The sequence below is a fragment of the Triturus cristatus genome, chromosome 4_2 (assembly GCF_964204655.1).
Source record: "Triturus cristatus chromosome 4_2, aTriCri1.1, whole genome shotgun sequence".
Lineage (NCBI taxonomy): Eukaryota > Metazoa > Chordata > Amphibia > Caudata > Salamandridae > Triturus > Triturus cristatus.
The window spans coordinates 974,852,824-974,867,918 of record NC_140586.1 but is presented as its reverse complement, the minus strand read 5'-3'; positions in this window follow the sequence as shown (position 1 = coordinate 974,867,918).

Below are 15,095 nucleotides of genomic sequence, written 5' to 3'. Positions count from 1 at the left end.
TGGTCGAACCCCATCAACAACTGTTCGTCACCTCCACTGTGTCTCTGGCAACAAAAAACAGAATATGGCAGACCATCGTGGACAAGGTGAATGCAGTCGGATTGCTGAAGAGGACAATGGAAGAGGTCAAGAGGCGCTGGAATGACGTCAAGCGCAAAACCAAACAGAAACTCGCCAACATCCAAAAGGCAGCAATGCAGACTGGAGGTGGGAGTCCAGCACCACAGGAGGAGCTGGACGAGATGGAGGAAATGGTGTCCACAGTCATCAGTGGGGAGACGGTGGCAGGGGTTGGGGGAACGGACACTGCTCAATAGGACCGGACACAACAGCAACAGGGTGAGTAACGACCAGGGACTGGGGGGACGGGGGAGATGGGCACAATGGCACACATGCACAATTAAGTATAGCACAGTGCACACCCACAATGACTCGGGATCATGTTCCTTAGCCCCTTGCCACACAGCGGCACACATAGAAACAGCAAGGAGGCCCCCGTCGACTATGTGCCCAGAGGGGGCCCGCCCGACACATCATAAATCTCACAACCAACCCATGAACATTTGCCAAACCCAGCAAAGCGGCGTGTCTGTAAGCCACAATGACAATGCAAGTGACACTGCATGACGAATAGCATTGCAGCTGTCAATATCTCATGACATGTTGCACACCACGAAACAGGTGACTGAGTGTGGACCATATCCATAAAGGAGCAGGTCATACTCTGACACATCGACGTGCACAAACAACCCCTGACGCCAACAACACATTTGTGGACAAACATTGCCTCAGAGTCCCAACTCCCACCAAGAGCCCAATTTACACAAGTATGCAACATTTCAGCAGTGTGTAAGCACAGAAGTCGAAGGCACACCGCTTGAAAGGGATAAGGGGCAGCAAAATCAGAGATGCAGGGGCGACTCACCCAAAATGCAGCACACACATATAACATTCAGAGCACATCAACATTCACAACAGGACAAATGACACAACTGGTGCCGCTTGTGTGTAGAAACTGGCCAATCACATTAGGCATAGCAGGGAAATGTGAGATGGCAATGGACAGGTACAAACACGTAATTTTGTTGAAAATGTCCACTGTCCTGCTTCAAATACGCAGCTCCTTTCAAATGGTCACAATGTACATTGTTATGCTGTCTGTATGTAAACTTGAACAATGCGTCAACACACATGTTAAACTACATCTTCCCTTCACATTGCAGAGGGAGAATCAACGCCTCCTGCACAGCAGACAGAACATCTCTTCACTTATGATGACGAGGACCAACACACCTTCGACACCGATGCCCTCCAAGAGCTCATAGACAGCTTTGGCACCTCATCTCCAGGAGCAGGGCATCCCAGCTGCATCGAGAAGACCTCGCCCCCTTCACAGCCCACACAATAGGAAGCACCCACCACCATGGCTGTCTTCCCAGGACCCCCACAAACAACACATGGCCTTCCAACACCATCAGTTAGGGTGCCAGGAGAAGATGGCTGATCTGGTGCGGGTGGGGTTCGACCTCATGGCAGCCAAACAAGATGCCATACATGGGTGTTTAAGTCCCATCAGGGACAACTTACAGTCCCTAACGGACACCCACAGTCCGCTCCATGCTCTCCAATGATCCATGGCTGACATTACTGGAGTCCTGAGAAAAGAACAACTGTCTAGTTAGAGTGGCTCCAGAGATGTCAGCCGGCAGTTGGGACACATGCGGAGGAACATGGAGAACATGGAGCGAATGCAGGTGGAAAGAATGGCTGCCACGGCTGCACACCAGCAAGATGTAGCTGGGATCTTCCATGCCCTGCAGACCCTCATTATGGCATTGCTGCCACAAGGCCTGGCGTGGATTAATGCTGCTGCTACTATTCCATCCACATCACCGTCCCCTGAAGTGTCAGTGCCACACAGTGTGGCGGACAATCCACCTCCGGCCCTGATGTGTCACTGCCACACCGTTCGGCAGAAATTCCACCTCTGGACCCTTCTATGTCAGTGCCACACAGTTCTGCAGACAAAACCCCACAACTCACATGTGAGGAACATGAGACATCAGAGGACGAAGATGCTGATGATTCTGCCTTAGAGGTAAGAAGGAAGCGGTAGCATTCATCTCCGCCATATGGCCTGTTTCTGCTTGATTCTGCCCTCTGTATCATCACCTTCCACTGTCCCCCGATACTCTCTGCGACACTCACCTTGGACCTCGACATGGACTGCCATATTCTGTTTGGTCACCAATGACACAGCAATCAGACTGCGGACTGAACTCTTCCTCTTCCGATGAACTTGTCATTCCCTAAAGGACTCTGCCTGGCCCTCCACGGGGCAACAATGTAAAGTGGGGTTTGCATGGCCCTGTACTGCTCCAGCTTCAACACTCCACTAAATGTTAAGTAAACATTCAAATTCACATCAATGGGTGATGTCTATGATCATTCAAGTATGAAAGAATGGATGAATGTAGGGTCAGTGATTCCCCCTATGTCCATGTTGCTCATGTGGGACTTGAGTCACAGGGTGCAACATTGCCGACTGCCGTCCGGGTGGTGCCAACACTACAACAGAGACACACGTATTGGTTACTTTCTTGTCCAGCCCAGAACTGAACCACGCCCAGAGCCCCGGGCTCATTGTTCACACCCCTAAGCTGGACTGGCGTACACCAGCTCAGCCCAGCCCACTCCGGTTACGCTTACAGGGGGGACGACAAAGCTACATGTCCCAGGTCTTCCCTGTAGTGATCTGCTGATCACTGGTCTAGTTGTCAGCATGCCACAGTCACTCCCTGACCACACCCATCCAGCAGATGGATCACAGGACATGTAGCCTGCTAATAAATGGGGCCTACCACATCACATTTCCCACTGCTGGAGGTGACATGATGGCGTCCGCACCACGAGACTAGGGGTGGGCGACAATTTCCGTTCCGCTCGCGGAAATTGCGACAATTCGTGGAACGCGAAAATGTCGTGATTTCCGCAATCTGCGAGGGAACGGAAATTAAATAAAGCAGGGGCCCGAGTTGAAGCTCAAATTCAGTAACGCATTAATCAGCACAAAACATTTGGGAGCGTGGAGGTGGCTTAGCACTAGCAGATGTGCCATCTACCCATTTCCACCCTGAAATGTTATCGGATATACTTGGTGGTGGTGTTTGCTTCCTTCATTTTCTCGAGCGCAATCCTCGTGTAGAAATCGTGAGCGTGGTTAAGCAGATGTGCCTTCTCCCTATTTCCACCATGAAATGATAGCTGTAATCCTTGATGGTGGTCTTTGCATCCTTCATTTTCTCGAGAGCAATCCTGGTGTAGAATTCGTGAGGCGGTTCCTTCTCCTTGTCTGCCTCAGAGACACTGCTCTGACCTTTTATAAACAAGAGGCATGTGAACTGCATGGAAGCACCGCCTGTTTGGACCCGCCCCACACACCAGCGGTGGGCAATGTCTTCCCGCCATTTCCCCCACTATGATGGAAAACTGACTCGAGGGACCCCGGGGCCGTCGGCGCCGTGGCAACGTTACTAACACACATGGTCACTGTAGACAACTCTTCTGGCCCTTTATGCAGCTGTAGTGTAGGAAAAGCACTATACATTCACCCAACGAGGTAGCACTTGCTGATTAGCCAGGAGAAAGTACTCCAGTTGAGTAGAGGTATTGCACAAAACGGTGGCATCTTCTTGGGTAAATATGCAGGGCAGGATTCATTCTGGAACGATGCTCCTGTCACAAACCCCAACCGGAAGCATTAAACTCGGCGATCACGCAAAATATCGCGAGATCGCGGAGATTTTGTGCCGTTTTGCGATATTTTGCGAAAGGCACTTCCACAAATTACGCCCACCCCTACACAAGACTCAATCATAAAGGGTCCATGACTTGTGGCGCACTGGGTTAGTGGCACCCAATGCACTGCAGCGGGCACGGGCCTACCACCATGGGACAATGACTTGCGGTGCACAGAGTTGGAGGCACCAGAGCTGAGCATCCAAGACATGTGTGAGGAAGTTTGATAGGGCTGGCTGTGAGATTCCTCTGACTATGGCAGTTGTTGGTTGGAAGGTACCAGAGGCCAACAGGTGCAGCACAGCCAGCAGCTTTGTCTGCAAAGGGATGTTGGTTCTCCACTGTGTTGATACCGTCAGACTGTGTGCAATGTGGGCCATGATGCAGAGGATGATTGTCCTTTTGAGCCTATAGTGGGCAATGGCATCCGATGGCGTTGAGTCTCTGAGGCTGGTGAATTTTAGGAACGTCTGCTGTCTTGTTCTGCGCTGCTTAGGTGGTATTCCAGGGGGGTGGTGGTCCTGGGGGTAAGGTCGGGGGGGAGGTCCTGGGGGTGGTGGATGTGGGTGTTGTGGCACTCTTGGGTCTCCAAGCTGCATGATCATTGGCTCCATGGCATCTGTTTGTCTTCAGATGTGGCTCTGGGCTGGGCTCCCTTTCATACTGCAGGTTGTCGTCTTGCTTAACACCACTAAATGGCAGGTGTTAAATCCCTGCTGCTAACGCGCCTTATCACCTGTTTTCGGATTGCTTCGCTGATCTGGCTGGTTGTTGAGAATATTGCGAAGTGGTGTTTTCATGTGTTTTTGCACGGGAACGCCTACTCGGCAGATCATTCGCTTTAGTTGTCACTCTCATCCTTGGCGATGTTTTTTGCGGCAGCTCTCACTGGAAAACTGGCGATGTCGGCAGTTTGCCCCAGCTTGAGAATAGGGCGATAAATCTATCACCACTTTCGTGGCACTAAAGTGCTGATAAAGTGGCTATAAGTCCTTGAGAATATGCCCCAGAGTGCGGTGCGATTCTCTCTCTCCCTGGTGCAATGAGTGCAGCGACTTTGCTTGCTGCGTTGCTTTCCCGAGGCCCTCTTCGTTCCAGGCTCCTGCACATATGGCACCCGTTCCTGCGCAAAGGCCCTTTCTTGCCTGCATGAAAGTAAGCGAACATTCCCTCACATTTCACAGGCGTGATACGTGCACCACAAGAAAGTCCGTTAAAGAAGGCATTCTATAAGATGAAAGTGCCCCAGGAGCATGAACGACGAGCTCAAACTCCCACTACACTCTGACCGTATTTATGCAATTCTGGGGCATATCAGCGAGCTGCCGATGAAAAATTATCACCGCTTTAGCATCCGTTTTCGGACGAAAAGCGTCGATAATTTTATCGCTTAGTCCTCAAGGTCACGCTACCGCGTGATTCCTTGCTTCAGCTCCCTTTCCCATAACGCCCACCATTGCATCTCTGATGAGATGCAAAGTGGGCGTTCCGTCCCAAAATAACTGGAGAAATGTCGCTAAGCGACATCTCTCCAATTATCAAGAGAATCGCTAACAGGCATAGCGATAAGAAAAGTAGCGCTAACCACAGTTAACGCTACTTTCCTTACGCCTGCTATAATGGCTAAGTATGCCCTGCCTTATCAACAAGCTAACGCCAAAATGTGTGAGATTATCGCTGGATTTCCAGTGATAATCTGATTTTTGGCTGTTAGTCGTAAGATTTTTATCGCTTTTGAGATAAGTGTTGCTAATAGCATGCTATCTCTGCAATAAAATTCCACGCTGGCCGGCGATAATTAGCCTAGCGCTAAGTGCACTTAGCGATAATTATCGCCGGCCCTTGCTGATATGCCCCTCTATTCGTTGTATTCCGCCTCGAGAAGTCTTTGATACTAACGCAGCATTTCTCGCTCTGGAATGAGAGTAACACTTACCACAAGGACAAGTGAGTGACGGCTTGATCACTCTTTGTATTAATCCCACTTGTAAGGGGGGCCTTTGTATTGAGCGAAGCCATCGGCTCCATGTTCAGTGGGATTCTTATCTATTGTGTCCACATGGGAAGTCCATATCCTTTTGAGGCCTCTGTTTATCGTGTTCTCCCACCGCATGGTTCACTATAATGTTACAGGAAGATGCAGAGGCTGCCCTTGAAAGAGCTGCCCCGGCATCAGGAGTCACAGCTCTGACTTCAACTCACTCATTCAGGATTAGTATAATAAGGGTGCATCGGGGGTCTCAGCTGTCTGCAGTCTCAGTTGTACTTCAGACTCGTGTCTGTATGCTGTGCTCCCGGCTGCAGTATTTAATTAAACCAACTGTTCCTGTTTTGCCAATCTCCGCTTGTCTTTGTTTTTTCAAGGTAAAGTCACATTCGAGCAACTCTGCATTGAGCTCTGTCCCTTGTCCTTCTATGAAGGAAATAGGGAGCCAGTGTCTACATGCAATGATGTCCCTTGTTCCTGTAATAGAAAGCCGGTGTCTGCTTTTCAGTCTGTCCTTGGTTCTTACATAGATATAATAGGGGTCAGTGTCTGCATGCAATCATGTCCCTTGTTCCTGTAATAGAAAGCCGGTGTCTGCTTTAAGCTCTGTCCCTGTTTTTAAGTGGATTTAAAGGAGTGGGCAGTGTCTGCATACAATCATGTCCCTTGTTCCTGTAATAGGAAGTCAGTGTCTGCATTTAGCTCTGTCCTTGGTTCTTACATAGATGTAATAGGGGTCAGTGTCTGCATGCAATCATGTCCCTTGTTCCTGTAATAGGAAACTGGAGTCTACATTTCAGTCTGTCCTTGGTTCTTACATAGATGTAATAGGGGTCAGTGTCTGCATGCAATCATGTCCCCTGTTCCTGTAATAGGAAGCCAGTGCCGGCATTTAATGTTGTCCCTTATTTCATATGTATGTGAAGGGGGCGAGTGTCTGCATGTGTTGGAATGCGTAAATACGATTCACTATTTTAGAATGCTCAGAGGATACCCCTTTGAATACGATGATATGTGCATGCCCGACCACGGCAATACCAGTAAATGCAATGTGAATGTATGCCATAACCTACGCCTCCATAACCATGTCAATACCAATAAATTCAATGACAATGTATGCCCTAATCTATGCCCTCTCAACAGTGTTGATACTGTCAGTAACAATGTCAATGTATGCCTTAACCCATGCATGGATGACAATGTTGTTACCAGTAGAAACAGTCGCTGTAAGCTATCACCCAGGCAAGCATGACTGTGTCAATATCAGTAAAGACAATGTCAGTGTATGGCATGACAACTGTACGCACAATGTTGATAAGTATGACACCAGTGACTGCCATATCATTCTCGGAGTTCCAAAGAACTTGTGTCATTGCTGTCGGATTTACCTTCGGTGACCTCCCCTACAACCCCATGTCAGAGATATGTGGGCAGGCAGGCCCTGCAATCTTCACCCAGGACTATCGAGTTACAGGTCACAGGTAACCCAAAGACAACATGCACCAAGGGAAAATCTGCATTGATCCCACAGATAGATGGAAATTAGCCCCAATAGAACACGTTTGACCAAAGGCTCACATTCCCCAAAAATACCACAAAGCTAGATATCACATGTAGATAGGAACATTCAACAAATCAGGACACAACACGCAAACCAGTGATCAAGCACTCCTCATGCCAGGCATCTGGACATGCACACACTGGCCCACACTAGCTCTTCCCAAGGATGAGAGCCATCTGTGTTCTTATCTGATGACCCAGCTTGCAAATTTATGACTGAGATGCTTTACAGGAGTGAAGAAATGACTTTCTTGTACCTCACAAGATTTCTATAATACAAGCCAAAGCTTTGTACACCAAGAGACTTTCCTCAGATGCATTCTCTCGAGACTCTCCACCGGGCCAATTAATTAAGACAACTAGTTCCTGTTTTGCCAAACGTCTCATGTCTTTTAATTTCTTTAAGGTAAATTCAAATCCGTGAAACATTTTTGGTGAGCCAGCCAGGAGAGATCAGTTCAACAAAACCGACTGCTGCCAAAGGACAAGTACCCCTGCCCAAACTGATTCATCTGCGGAAATAAGATCGGTGAGCAGATGTTATAATTGATTAAAAGTTTTGCAGAATCAGGCGGATTTCCATCTGGAGGCTGTCGTCACAAGGTTAGGAGACCACATCTGTTCCTTAGTTCCATCATGAGGCATATGGCAAAATGAGTACAAGTGAGCAGATATTGTTTTCCTAGTCAGCACACTAGAGAAAGAAAGCTACAGTTTGTTTTAGCTTGAAGAGTTGGGCTTGACACAACAGTACATGCCTGATCCTTGGCATGTTACATAGGGTTATTTTTTAGCTCAAGCAATTGAGTGTGACACAACCGTGCAAACTTGATCCTTGGTGCAATATATAAGGTCACCACCTTGATCATATTTTGTTTTCAAATTGGTTCTCTTAGGGACTTCCTCGGTTACATAATACTGTGGAATTCAAAAGAAGTGAAAGGTGGATTTTTGTGCTTAGACAACTGGGAGTCAGGCAGGCGGTACGCACTTGCCGTGTGTGTGACACAGGATGTAATTCAGGATATTAGGGAAGAGTCAGACTTTGGTGAAATAAGGCAAAGCTTGTGTCTGGCCACAGAGGGCTGATATTTGTCAGGTAAGTTCTTTTTCCGCACAAAGTGTGGCTACCTTTGCCCACCGAGCCAATAGTGAAAGTCTATCAGACCCACTTAGCTCTCCGTAATATATGGAGCATCCCCTGTCCTAGGGGCACAACCTTTTTCTCTTTTAGTCTCTTTTATATTTTCCATTTTATGTATGCATTGATGTTGTCATATTTTGAAATGTTGAAATGTTATGTCATGTTAGTAAGTCACTGCTTTGCAAAATAATAACCATTTTTTTCCAGATCAGACTTTGACGTGTGCTCGTTTATTGCTACAAATCAACTTGTACTGCTCTGAACTAACAGCTGCGTTCTGTTCCAGGTTGTCACTATTTCATTGCATTTGTGTTTTGTTGAGTGTTAAATGTCTTTTTTTAAGGTATTGATTTTTGTATAGAGCTCATTGCCAGTAGATTGTTTTCAGTGCCACCACGTGGCCACAGCTCTCCAAAGTCTGACTAGAATATTTATCAGAGCAGAATCTGTAAATATTTTAAGAATCTTAAGACAATCTAAATTTGCAAAATCCTTAAAACAAGCTCTCCAATTCATCATGAAGACTCCATTAAGCCAAATGCAAACAAATTTCTCCAACCATGCTTGGAAACTAAAGAGACACTGCCGCGAGTGGCACGATCATGCCAAGACTTATTCATTTCTCTGGCTTGAGGGGAGAACATTTGACACCAGCACCATAGAAAGCTCCAAAACTTACATTAGGCCAGACATGTGGACCAAGAAAGAGATATTAAAATGACCCTGTTAAGGCTCTGGGTGGCCTTGACACACTGCACGTACAACCCCTGAGCTAGCACTATCAGGAAGGAAGATTCTGATACCTTCAACTCGACAGAGAGGGCAAAAGCATAGGCTAGGGCTTGCCAATACAGGGGAAAGGCGGGAGCCGCACACCAACAAACACCTAGCTACTTAAAAATGTCCTCAAACTGCTGATAGCACAGGTCAGTCAACACTCGGGAGGACCCTATGGTCATGATGCTAATAAGTGAGACACAATACCACTGCCTGATGGATACAAGGGCAGCCAGGACATGCTTATTGGAAGGATCAGCCCCTATATCCGAGACCACCATCAAAGTGCAGGGAATCTCAGGTTCGGTTGTCAATGTCCCCCTTACAAAACCCCTCAAGCTGGAAGTAGGAGGGTATAGGATCAGGGAACAACTTCTGTACTATCCATCCTCCTCCGACTAACATTAGGGAGGGACCTACTGTCCAAAATAAGGATGTTGAGATTTTTAAACCTGTTTTACTCCGCCATATTTGCACTTGAATCTGCACAGTTTTTAATTGTTTTATACTTGCCTCTTGTGAACTTAGAACTCCTCTTGGCTTTACTTCTGACACTTTCTTGGTTTGGTTGCCCCTCCCAGGTCCACCACGGGTCACGTCCTGCTTGAGTGGAGGGAGGAAAAGGCGACTTCTGGTTTGAGGGAGGTTGGCGGTCTAGTTGCCACCACCTCCACCATAAATCTCGATGCTCTGCACGACACGCAGCGGACGCACTCCTCCACGGCTGACGCTGTGTTATAATATTGCTCCTCTGCTGCCTAACCACGTTTATATTTTAAAAACGCCGCATTGCGCTGATTTTGAAACCTGTTTTACTCTGCCATATTTGCACTTGAATCTGCACAGTTTATAATTGTTTTATACTTGCCTCTCGTGCATTTACGACCCCTTCTCTGCTTTACTTCTGACGCTCTCTTGATGTGGTTGCCCCACCCTGGTCCACCACGGGTCACGTCCCACTTAGGTGGATGGAGGAAAAGCCGACTTCCAGTTTGAGGGAGGTTGGCGGACTAGTGGCCACAAACCCCCTCCATAAAACCGGATGCTCTGCACGACCCGCAGTGGGCGCACCGGCTGCATGCTGAAGGTGTGCCAAAGGCAAGCCCGATTGCGCCCGTCAGCACCAGGACGTCACCAGGAGCCAGGAACCCTGCCTCCACTACTCCAGATTCCTCATTAACTCTAGGTATATCTTAATCTCGCAAGACACTATAAGAACTAAGGAAAGTTTTATTACCCTCCTGTAGGCATCTCGCCCAGGACCTTGTGCGATCCTGGCCAATACCTGAAAGCCTTTTTTCATGCATTCGCTGTCAGTTCCAGTGCAACACTACTAATAGTATTCTAACATCAGATACCCCTGGGGGTCGTAGCTTTATTCATCATCCACACACTCCTAAGGACTCCTCTTCTCCCTTCCCGGAACCAGGAAGGTCTCCTAACAGGCCCAACAAAGGCTGGGAAGGTGTCTTTTACAATGTCAGATCCCTCCCTAAACATGCTACAGAGGTGTGGGACCTTCTTACCTCGGTTAACCCTGACTTAGGTTTTCTGAGTGAGACATGGCTTAAGCCTAATGCCACTCCTGCTATTACCTTAGCGCTACCACCTGGCTACAGGCTCCTAAGGTTGGATAGACAATCAAAAGGGGGCGGGATTGCTATTATTTATAAAGACTATATTTCAGTCTCAACTCACGAGCAACGCTGCAACTCAGCTGGAAAGGTGCCTTAGTGTACTAACCTCCTGGCCCTTTGGCAGACTTTTCCCTCCAGCTTATGGAAATAATTGCTCCCCATGTAATCTCGACTAATAAATTCCTACTGCTGGGCGACTTCAACATGCATAGTGAATGTGACACCCTCCCGGACACATCCCTGCTCCTTGCAGCACCTGGCTCTCCTTGGCCTAACTAAGCTCAACGATGGCCCGACCCATTCTGCGGGTCACACACTTGATATCGTCTTTTCCAATACCCCTTGTATCATGTGTGAACCCCCACAGCCACTGACTTGGTCAGACCATGCATCTATTGAATGTACTATTCTGAGTCCCAGCGTGACTGCTGTTCCACCTGCAGCCTCCCTCAGCGTCGGCAGACAATGGCTTAAGATCTCCTCGGATATCTTCCAGGCAGCCTTCTCGTCACCCTGGGAAGTTGAGCCCTCCAACACTGAGGATGGCCTAGCCAGGTACAATTCGGCTGTTACAAGTGCCATTGACGGTTCAGTGACTAAATATCGAGGGACACAATATCGAATGCACAAAATATCGACACCAAAATATAGAAGGACAGAATATCGACTCCCTATCTACAAACAGGTGAGTACTAAAATATCGATTCCAAAATATAGAATGTTAAAATATAGTTAGCCAAAATATCGAATTTTTTAAATGTATTATAAATAATATAACATTAATTAAATATTAAAAACAATTAAATAAAACATACATAATATAATATAAAAAAGCTTAAAATGTAAACATAATAAAAAAAAAGTTTAAAAAAGTAGAGATTTTGTTGGATAGTGAGAGCGTAAAAATTACAATTCCCACTCCAGTAATTGCAACAGTAGGGAAAACGTTGGATAGCGTAGGGGTAAAAATTACTATTCCTACTCCAAAGAGTGCAACAGTAGGGAAAGCGTTGGATAGCGGGAAGGTAAAAATTACTATTCCCACTCGAGTGAGTGCAACAGTAGGGAAAGCGTTGGATAGCGTAGGGGTAAAAACTTACTATTCCCACTCCAGTGAGTGCAACAGTAGGGAAAACGTTGGATAGCGTAGGGGTAAACATTACTATTCCCAGTCCAAAGAGTGCAACAGTAGGGAAAGCATTGAAGAGCGGGAGAGTAAAAATTACTATTCCCACTCCAGAGAGTGCAACAGTAGGGAAATCGTTGGATAGCAGGAAGGGAAAAATTACTATTCCCACTCCAGTGACTACAACAGTAGGGAAAGCATTGGATAGCGTAGGGGTAAAAATGACTATTCCCACTCCAGAGAGTGCAACAGTACGTAAAGCATTGTATAACGGGAAGAGAAAGATTACGATTCCCACTCCAATGAGTGCAACAGTAGAGAAAGCGTAGGATAGCGTAGGGATAAAAATTACTATTCCCACTCCAGTGAGTGCAACAGTAGGGAAAACGTTGGATAGCGTAGGGGTAAAAATTACTATTCCCACTCCAAAGTGTGCAACAGTATGCAAAGTGTTGGATAGCAGGAGGGTAAACATTACTATTCCCACCTCAGACAGTGCAACAGTAGGGAAAACGTTGGATAGTGTAGGTGGAAAAATTACTATTCCCACTCCAAAGAGTGTAACAGTAAGGAAAGCTTTGTATAGCGGGAGGGTAAAAATTACTATTCCCACTTGAATGAGTGCAACAGTAGGGAAAGCGTTGGATAGCGGGAGAGTAAAAATTATTATTCCCACTCCAGTGAGTGCAACAGTAGGGAAAGCGTTGGATAGCGGTAGGGTAAAAGTTACTATTCCCACTCCAGAGAGTGCAAAAGTAGGGAAAGCATTGGATAGCGGGAAGGTAAAAATTACTATTCTCACTCCAGTGAGTGCAACAGTAGAGAAAGTGAGGGATAGCGGGAGGGTAAAAATTACTTTTCCCACTCCAGTGACTGCAACAGTAGGGAAAGAGTTGGATAGCGGGAGGATACAAAATACAATTCCCACTCCTCAGAGTGCAACAGCAGGGAAAACATTGGATAGCGTAGGGGTAAAAATTACTATTCCCACTCCAAAGAGTGCAACAGTAGGGAAAGTGTTGGATAGCGGGAGGGTAAAAATTACTATTCCCACTCCAGAGAGTGCAACAGTAGGGAAAGCATTGCATAGCGGGAAGGTAAAAATTACTATTCTCACTTCAGTGAGTGCAACGGTAAGGAAAGTGTTGGATAGCGGGAGGATAAAAATGACTATTCCCACTCCACACAGTGCAACAGTAGGGAAAGCATTGGATAGCTGGCAGTTAAAAATTACTATTCTCACTCCAGTGAGTGCAACAGTAGGGAAAGTGTTGGATAGCAGGAGGGTAAAAATTACTATTCCCACTCCAGTGACTGCAACAGTAGGAAAATAATTGGATAGAGGGAGGGTAAAAAAAATATTCCCACTCCTGAGAGTGCAACAGTAGGGAAAGTAATGCTTTAATTTTAAAATAAGATTACATTATTTATCAATACCAATAAAAAGTTAATTACAATTAATTACAATTATTAAAAATTAATTACCATTGTTAAAAAACATAATTACCAATTAATAATAATTAATTACAATTAATAATTAATTATTAATTAATTATCAATACACATAAATTAAAAAAAATAATATTTACTTTATTACAATTAATTTACTTCCCACCCAATTCCCCTATAAATCCACAACCCACTCACAATACTAAAAAATACAATTAACATTGTTATCAATTAATCAATTAATAAAAATCATTTAGCAATTAATAAAAATTCATTAGCAATTCATACACATTAATTACTCATTAACACAAATTAATTACCAATTATCAATTAATTATCAATACACATAAATTAAATAATTAATATTTACTTTATTACAATTAAATTACTTCCCACCCAATTCCCCTATAAACCCACAACCCGCTGCTAATAATCAAAATTAAAATTAACATAATTATACATTAATCAATTAATATAAATTAATTGTCAATTAATACAAATTAATGACCAAGTAATAATTAATTGTCAATCAATTAATTATCAAAACATATAAAATATAATTAATATTTAATGTACCATAATTAAATTACTTCCCACCCTATTCCCCTATAAACCCACAACCCGCTACGGAATTAATCGATATTCTGTCCATTCTATATTTTGGAATCGATATTTAGGTCATTCACCGCCATTGACCTGCTTGAGCCTCTCAAATCATTTATGAATACAGCTATGCGGCATCAATCAGCTTGGTACTCCCCGGAGCTTCGTGCCAAAAAACGGCAGTGCAGAAATCTGGAGAGACGTTGGTGCAGGTCCCAGGAAGCGAGGGACAAAGACAAGTTCAAGAATGCCCTCTCCTCCTACCATAAAAATATAAAAGAATCGCGCAAAACGTTTATCTCCCTACAGTTAGTTAAGGCAGAGAATCCCCCAAGAACCCTATTCCAGATATTGAAATCTTTCATCAGTCCCAAGGCGTGTGATAACCCTGAGACTCCTTCTCCAGCTCTCTGTGACGACATCGTCCAGTATTTCATGGAGAAAATCGAACTCATCTATGATAAGATCTCTCCCCTTGGAACTGATTGCTTTTCCTCCTGACCCACCAGTATCTACAACTCCACAACTGCTGGAGAGCTTCCCCCTATGTCTACCGAGGTGGTGGCAGCCTTAGTTCGTACTGTAAAATTAGGGTCCCCCACGATGTTATCCCAGAAAAAGTAGCTTCCTCCCTTTCCAACCAACTGTCCTCACCCATAGGCACAATTCTCAACCTCTCTATGAGAGAGGGTCATCTTCCACGGAAATGGAAGGCGGCACAGGTAATCCCTATCCCTAAAAATCCTAAGGTCCCTATGGAAGAGCTCTCCAATGTCTGCCCTATTTCCTTACTACCTCTCTTGAGCAAAGTTCTGTAAAAATACATCAATCAACATCTATCTGTCCATGTCCAAAAATACTGGCAGCCTGGACCCCTCTCAATTTGGTTTCATTCCCACATACAGCAGAGAGTCTGCCCTGTTGGAGGTCACAGACAACATCAGGATGACCTTAGACAGTGGCCACTCTACAGTTCTTGTGCTGTTGGAACTTTCTGCCGCGTTCAACACGGTC